Genomic DNA, 9,143 nt, shown 5'->3' with positions numbered 1-9,143 from the left:
AGAAGAAAAAGAAGAAGACACTTGAAGAAATTGTGACTGAAAGTGAGAAGATGGTGAATGAAGTGAAGAAGGTTGAAGAGAAAGCCAAGGAAGTTGTTGAAGAGAAAACGCAAGTGACTGAGGAAGACCAGATTCAGAAAGCAGAAGAAACCACAGTGCCAGTCACTGAGGTAATGAGTCAAACTGATACTTCTGTTAAAATTGATAATGAAGCTGAACAACAATGCAAGAAATGCATGGAAACGTGCAGTTCTTGTATTGAGAAAGATGAAAAACTCAACAACAGAGACATTGAATTCACTAAAATAGAAAAAAATTTCAAAGAAAAATGTCATGAGATGATTGAAAATGAAAAGTTTTTGAAACAAGAAAATGAAAAATTGAAATTAAAATGTGATGATCTTGAAACAGAAAACAAGAAATTAAAAGAAAAGTGTTCAGCTGATTGCAACGAATGTGTTCCAAAAGACATCAAAATTCAAGAGTTGCAAAAAGAATATGATGTAATGAAATTGTCATATGATACTGTAAAAGAAGCATATGAAACTTTAAAAGGTAAAGTCAAAAGTCTAGATGATAGATTGTGTGCTTGTCAGAGAAACACTAAATTTCTTGAAGCTAGATTTGAAGATAAACAAAGAGTGTTAAATCAATACATTGATGATGTTGCTAAGCTTAAACAAGAATTGGCAGACAAAGAAAAGTTGGTCAATAAATTGCAAAGCTATCATTCATCTTCATATATTCTGGAACGTATTTTCAACATCACACCCGATGAGAAAGAGTCTGAAAAGAACAAAAAGGGAATAAGGTCTGAATACCATCAAGTTCCACCACCGTTGGAGAATAATTATACATTCTATGATGGCGAAAACGTGGAAAAAGTAATCAACATGGTTGATCAGTTACCCGATAACATCGATGTGACTTATACCAAATCTGATGACATCAGTGATTCAGAGGTGGTAGGTAAGGTTGTTGAAAGTGTTTTCAAAGAAGAGTCGGTTGATACAGGTAAAACTGAATCACAATATGAAAATGAGGGAAATTTTCATGATGGATATCTGAAAAACACAAAATCCGAGAAAAATTTGAATGATGATTCAAAGGGATTGGTTTATACCATGATTGGATCAGACAAATTATTCTTAGATGTTGTATTCCCGATTCAGAATGTGATTTCAGAAAAGATTGACAAAGTTTTCAAAATGGTTGAGATTGAGAAGTCTGAGATTTCAAAGTTTGTTGGTAAGAGTCGTAAAGGTTCGTATAACAAACCTGGGTTCAAAAAGAAAAACATGAAGGCTGGGTTGGGTTATAAGAAGAAACAGAATCGAAAGAAAAATGAAGTGCCAAATTATCAGGCTAAATTGAGTTTTGTTCAAGGAAACAGTTTAGCTGAAGAGAAAGAACTTAAAATTGGACGACAGTCCAATGCTGAGTTTGAGGCACAAAGGAGAAAGCAACAACCACATGTCAAAGATGTGTCCATGAGAACATGTTTCAAATGTGATCAAAAAGGACATCTTGCACGCAAGTGTCCAAATCTAACACCTGTGGATGTTGTTCAAAAGAAGATTGATGCTGAGAACAACAATATGAGAATGTGAGACAAAGGTCAACCAAATTTGATTCGAAACAAACTTGGAGGTATAACACAAATAAGTTTGCTTCAAATCAAAATTGGAAATCAAACATGAACAGGTTTGATTCAAGACAGACCTGGAATTCTCACACACCCAGATTCAGAACAACACAAAGTTGGAAAACATCAGTTGATATGACAAAACCCCAAGAGTTTTGGAAGCCAAAAGTTGTTGTTCAAAATCTAAGTGCTCAAAAAGATTCACATTTTTACAAACAAGGAACACCAAAAGGTCAAGTATGGAGTGCTAAGAAACAAGTGTTGTTGATAAAAGATGTGAAAGTTGAAATCAAAGCTGAAAAGGTTTTAAATGACAAAGAATTTCCAAAATTGAATGAAAATTATTGTGTTGAAATGCCTAAGGTCCAACAGACCTGGGCTAAATTGTTCAAATAATCAAATTGTTTAAATGTGTAGGTGCTCATCGGAACCAAAGACTGTGAGAATCAAAACAGGAGCAGCCTGGTACATGGAGAGGAGGCAGAGGCTGCTGGACCCTGTGTTGGTTGAAACAGGGAGTTTATATGTTTTTCTGTACATAAATAAACAATATTTCAAAAACTCTAAAAATTAGAAAATTAAAAACCAAAAATATGTGTTGATTGAATACGCCGAAACCCTCACGGCTGCATAAACATGATTACTTTCACCAGATTGAAAAACTTCAAACTGTAAAAATCAATGTGTTGTAAATCATGGGGGTAATTACTATTTTTAGTGTAATTCAGTGCACAGTTAGTAGAACATGGATGGCGAGACAAAGCTATCAGCATCGTGTTGTCAAATTTCTTTTAATGGTTTTGCATTTTAGGGGGAGAAAAATTGTCAGAAAATACAAAAACATTAGAAAATTTGAAAAAATACAAAAACATGATAAAATTCAAAAATTTGAGTTGTTGTGTAAAAAGAGGAAATGATAGTACATCAGTAGACAGTTACAGTATGCTAAAGAAATGTAATGATTAAATAGCGTTAAACAGTCTCACTGATGATATGTCGATAGGTTTTTATACTCTTAGTAAACTTTTTCGGGATATAAACCTAAATTCGAACTTACTTATTTCGTGGGGAACACAACTTGGATATATAGGTAACCCCTGAAATCTCGTTTGAAAGGTCTCGTATTCTGATATACTAGGTTTTTATACTCAATGATGTCTGGGGTATTATTCCGGGACTTCTGCTGAATGGAAGTTTTGACCTAGTCCTTGGATAATATTTTCACCAAATGCTTGAAACATAGCATTATAGCCCTCAGTTGATTAGACAATAAAATTGATAATCATCTGTTATAGCTAAAAGATCCTCTAAAGGGGACATACTACAAAGTCGAAACTGATATCTCTCTGCGCATACGGAAGTATCGACCTGAGATCCCTCAGTCCTCGCATACCTAATTTATGTACAGATATCATTGTAGTATAATCACCTGTAAGACTGAATATTGAGATTCTGGATACGGGAGTATATTCAAGAGGTGGGACACATGAATGAGTTTAAGTTCTTAAAACATCTAATTCGTATCCTGAATCAGTTGAAATTTGTATGAAAATTTAAGTGGTTCAGTATATCGACAATCTAAGTGAATTGTTTAATTCTTAATGTGTAACTAAGCTCAACGGTACTTGTGACTTGTCAAAAACTGATATGATCCTCTGACGCATACTCAAACAAAAATATTTTCTGTAAATATGTTTGTATATATTTCTTTACTGCTTTATATTTTCAGAAAATTCAAAAAGATTTTGATTTCTGTTTTATTTTCGACAACCGATATCTGACATGCTGAGTTTCAAAATCTGAGAAAGCTGATTGTGTGTCTGAAAATAAAATAAGTTCATTAATTTGAAACTTGATATTGAAAATCAAAAATTCAAAAATAGTTTGTGATATCTCCAAGGTCATTAGCTTGAACTTGGATGATAAATTGTGAGGGAGTTGGATTCTTTAACGCTGCCATATCTGTAAAGTTAGTTGATAGGGGGAGTGGATTAGAGAATTTGATTGATGGTTTTTAAAAAACATTGTCACTTATAAAGGTTTGAGTGTTGCAGATGTTATACCAGACTACGATCCCGAAAGCCGAGTCTAAGGGGGAGTCTGAAGACGAGCTCAACGCAAACGGAAGCGTGCAAAGAGCCAGGTATCTTTCTTGAAAGAGCTTGTATACGGAAAGGAAGGTGTTGATCCCAAAGCACGGAAGCTTGACGAAAGGGGGATCCTGATGAAGAAAAGAGTTTATACAAAAAGGAGAAGCTGAAGCTGAAAACAGATCCACGGGGATTCTGTTCAAACAAAAGAGAGTCTACGTTGATGAAGACGTGTTAAAGCTTCAAGAAGACTCAAGAGAGAGAGAAAGAAAAGTCGCTACGAGCTTGACTACGGATTGACTACGGCAATATCCAAGGGGGAGTCTGTTAGTGCATTATCTGTCTATCGCCTTCGTCAATCTAGTCTGTAGCAGAAACCGAAGAAAACGAGATTTATATTGTTATATTAGTAATAGTTAGTCAAAAAGGCAAGGTGGCATAATTGTAATTAATGAGAAACCTCATTAAATGCCTTGGACTATAAATAGGGAGCTTTATGTTTAGATTAAAACTTTTGCTACATTTGTCATTGGAGCTTTCTAGAGTTAGAGAGAGAAACTAGAGAGAGAAAGTGACATCGTGATTCAGGTTCTTGTACGTTTTCAGATTTGATTAATAGAATCACGTTTATATTACGTCACATGTGTTAGGTCGTGTTCGTGTACGGATTCCGCACGTTATACGTACGTTTCACAATCGTTTCGGAGTCAAAACCGGTCCTACAGTCCTCTTCCTGTACCTTTAGTTGATGATATCCTGATCTTAAATCGATTTTAGAGAAAAATCGAGCTCATTGCAGTTGATCGAACAGATCATCGATTCTTGGTAATGGGTACCGATTCTTAATCGTGACCTTGTTCAATTCGCGGTAGTCAATGCACATACGCATTGATTCGTCCTTCTTCTTGACGAACAAAATAGGTGCTCCCCATGGCGATGAGCTTGGCTGTATGAATCCTTTTTCCAACAATTCGTCTAATTGTTTCTTCAGTTCCTGCATTTCTGCGGGTGCCAAACGGTAAGGTGCTTTGGTAATTGGTGCTGTTCCGGGTAGCAGATGGATTCTGAATTCAACTTCTCTGTCTGGCGGTAGCCCTGGCAACTCTTCTGGAAACACATCTGAAAACTGAGACACTACTGGAATGTCTTTTAGTTCTTTTCCTTTAGTGTTAGTGATTATAGAAATCAAATACACTATAGACCCTTTTCTTATACAACTTGCAGTTTTCATCACAGAGATGAATTTTATGGATCTAGATGGCTTATCTCCTTTAATTGTGATCTTTTCACCCCTTGGTGAATTTGCTTGGATTGACTTTTGATCACACAAAATACTGGCTTTATTGGCTATTAACCAATCCATTCCTAATACAATATCAAATCCTGCCAGATTCATTGGGTAAAGGTTTGCAATAAACTTTTGATTAAAAATTTCTATTCTTGCCCCCTGCAAGATTTCAGAAATCCTAACGGTTTCTCCATTTGCTGTCTCTACTAAACATTCTTGTGGGAGTTTAGTTAATGATTGATTTAGAAGTTTACAAAACGAACTATTAATAAAACTTTGATTTGCACCAGAGTCAAATAATACTTTAGCAAAAACATCATTAACTAAAAACGTACCGGCTATCACGTCCGGATTAATCTTGGCTTCGTCTGTAGTCAGAACAAATGCTCTAGCATTTTTAATGTTCTTGTTGTTTGCAACTGGAGCCAATTTCGGACAATTTGGCTTGATGTGGCTTTTTTCTCCACAACTGAAGTAGAGTCCATTAGTAGGTTTTCTTCTGCAGGTTTCTTCCTTGTGTCCTGGTACTTTGCAGAAATTGCAGTAAGTGGAGCATCTTCCTGAATGCTTCTTCTTGCAGGCCTTGCAGTATGGTGCAGAGGTAGAACCTACATTCCTACGGTTGGAATTCCCGAAACGGAATTCTTGAGTAAGTCTTTGGGTTAGGTTTCTCCTCTGGTCTTCTTCTCTAGTACGGATTAACTCATCTGTCAAGGTATTTGCTAGTTCTACAGCTTCTTTTATGGTTTGGGGCCTAGCTGCCTTGACTACATGTCTAATTTCTCCAATTAATCCCCAGATGTATTGGAAGACTAATACCGGCTCTGGTGATGCAAGGGTTGGCACTATTCTAGCATATTCAAAGAATGTAGTAATATAACCCTTACTATCTACCCCGGTCATTCTAAGGTTCAGGAACTTATTCGCTATCTGTTCCTTTTCATTGGGAGGCCAGAATTTCCTTTCTACCATATTTTTAAATTCCTCCCATTCCATGTTGTAAACCCTATCACTTCCTCTTGACTGGAGGATAGTGTTCCACCATTCTAAGGCTGAGTTCTTAAACAGATTAGAAGTAAACATTATCTTATCTTCTTCAACACACTTGCTTATTTTTAAAACAACCTCAGTCTTTTCTATCCAGCGTAGAGCTGCAATGGGTCCTTCATTGTCCGAGAATTCGATTGGTTTGCAGGACCATAATTCTTTATAAGAACAACCATTTGGCATGGTTCCTCTTCTTTTAGGAATGGGCACTTGAAGTACGGGTCCATTATTTACGCTGTATTCCGGTTCAGTTGGTCGCTTACTACTATGCTTACTTTTATTTTCTGCTTCCTTAACAGTTTGGATAATAAATGGCATTGCATCTATGATTCCTTGTGCCACTATGTGTTGGATGGCACTATTATCCACTTGGTTTCCATGGTTATTGTTGTTTGGATTCTCATTATTCAGATTATCGTTATTCGGGTGATTATCACTCTGGTTTTCCTGGTTCACTTCGTTGTCCATCTGAATTTTAAACATTTACCACATATTAATATCACAAATAATATTGAATATAGCCAATCACATGACACGCACTTTGGTCAAAAGCGTCGATCATTGCGACTTTACTCTATTCATATAATATGCATCTATTACACACCAGTACTGAAATTAAAATTACATTACCGACTGAAATTTTAAAGTTACACTACTAGTAATAGGCATCCGTAGTTTTTTTTATACACATACACACATATTTTATTATATTATTATTATTATTATAACCTTCCCCATCATCGCTTCTACTGATATGGATTCATCCAAAAATCCATATTGCGCTCGTCGTACTTCCAGACGAGTCGCTCTCCCACCTGTCTCATCCTTTCACTATTCTCTAAAATTTCCTCACCGAATGTCCTATGTTCTTGTACATTTTCTGCATGTAACACCCTTGTTATTATTTTACGGTTTTCGTATAGTTTACGAAAACAAACATGTAATTTTGATAAATAAGGTTGGTTAAAACTTTTACAATTTAAAAGAATAAACAACTTAATGAAATTGAATTCATCATTTAAAAGATACGATGAAACGCCGCGCGGAAGGTTGTATTTTATCGTGTTCGGTTCCTCATCGAGCTTGATCTTCATCCGGGCACTCTTGACATTCACCTGTGATCAAAACCAACTTAAAAGTTAGTTTTGATAGTTAAATAACAAGTTTAAACAAGTTATGTGGTCAAACAAACAAAATTAAACAATTTTGGGATTCAGGGGGGGGGGGGGCTAGACGCCCCACCTAGCCCCTTTTTTGACAGCAAGTTCCTTTATTGTTGCTACACTTTGCCCAGCTACGAAAATTCACCAAATATTAACTTAGAACTTGCATAACTTTCACTATACAAGTCCGTTTTACGCGATTCTTTTTCCTACGTGACCGTAATTTAATTCTCCATCTCATGGAGTTAAAATCCGACATCTGGATTAACAAAATTTCAGACTTATAAGTCTTCGGCTTACGACCCTTTTACTAAATTTTGACCCGTTCATGATTTTATCACACAAACATGTTTATTTGATCTTTAAACTCATGAAATTCATAACTTCAAGATCTCCTATCATATTAATCTCAAATCACGAGTTTCTTACATAATAAAAACCCGTTTACGCTTAAGTGCTTATTTTGACCCGTTAAGGGTATTTAAGCACTTTCAAGCCTAAAATCGCTTTCGATTGCTTCTAGCATCCCATCACCACATTTCTAATCATATAATCTTCCACCACAACTATATTTATGGTGGGTTTAATTGGTGATCTATATAAACCAAATTTTACCTCTCGAATCATTATTTTACGAAAAAGACTCAAATAGTGCCATTTGACTAACATATTACCTCTTTCAGCTTCTATACTTATTCTAAGTATTTATCTAATCATGAAACTTGTTTCCAAACAACCTTTAAGGGTTGTTTGCTCAGTTTAACTTATAAGGGCGTTTTGGTCCATTTTGGCCCTTCATTAATGTAACACCTCGAATTTTTGTGTCCAATGATGTGTTAACACGTGTCATTTGATTACACGTGGCATCGATATTAAATAAAGGACTAATTTTGACAAGCCTTGAAAGTATGTAAATTCGAGGGTTATAAATGTCAACAAAGGGTAAATATACTGTATAGTAACCCTAAGTGATACTCGTACCTTCAAACGAATAAATCATGGATCGTACGGAAGCGAAACGCGGAAGAAAGTGAGAGATTACGAGCTACAGGGGTTAACCGTGTCAACATGTTTAAATTATACCTCTGAGTGACCCTTTAACGTTCCCGAGGCGTTGTAACAGTATTATACGCTCACCAGAATATACTATATAAATTCCGCGAAGTTCCGTTTTAAAACGAGAAAGTTATGATCAAATTTGTATGAGAAGGGTTAAAAGCGTCAATAATATAATTTAAGACTTTCCGGATAATAAATAAATTAACCGGGGGCTTAACAATACGGGTAAATAACGCGAGGTCCTTAATTGTAATTAACCGAGGGCCAAATCGCAAAGTTACCCCTTCAAACCCGAAAGGTCAGGTAATTAGTTACCAAGATTTTATAATCATTACAAAAGATTTAAAAAGATATTCATTTTAACCCCTTACGGACCGTAAAGGTTATGCCTTACGGACCGTAAGGAGGGGAATGATTGATTTTGATCCGCCTCTGGCTTACGGATCGCAAGGCTGAAGCCATACGGTCCGTAAGCGATGCCCAGCGACAGAAAGTTGGCTGTTGGCTGTCCAAAGCGGCAAAACATGAAGTAATGGGTTTCTCAGGGTCATGGGTGCCCCCTACTTGACCCATAACTCTCTAGGCCACCTGCCATTCATCCATGGTCACTTGTAGAGTGTGTTGTGATGATCTTAAAGCCCTTCTTGCACTATAAATAAGCACATTGTGTGCATAAGTTCATCACAACTCAAAAACACTTCTCTGGTCACTTCAAAAGCTCCCAAGTGTTCTTCTTTGTTCTCTAAGCAAGCCTAAGCTTCTGTAAGTCGTTTAAATCCTTTGTGGTTTAGTTTTACTTAGTAATATAGCTAAAAACCAAACCGTCGTAACTACGGTTTGACTTCAAAATA

The sequence above is a fragment of the Helianthus annuus genome, chromosome 10, assembly GCF_002127325.2.
Source record: "Helianthus annuus cultivar XRQ/B chromosome 10, HanXRQr2.0-SUNRISE, whole genome shotgun sequence".
In the NCBI taxonomy this organism is placed as follows: domain Eukaryota; kingdom Viridiplantae; phylum Streptophyta; class Magnoliopsida; order Asterales; family Asteraceae; genus Helianthus; species Helianthus annuus.
Note: the sequence above shows the minus strand (reverse complement) of the source record.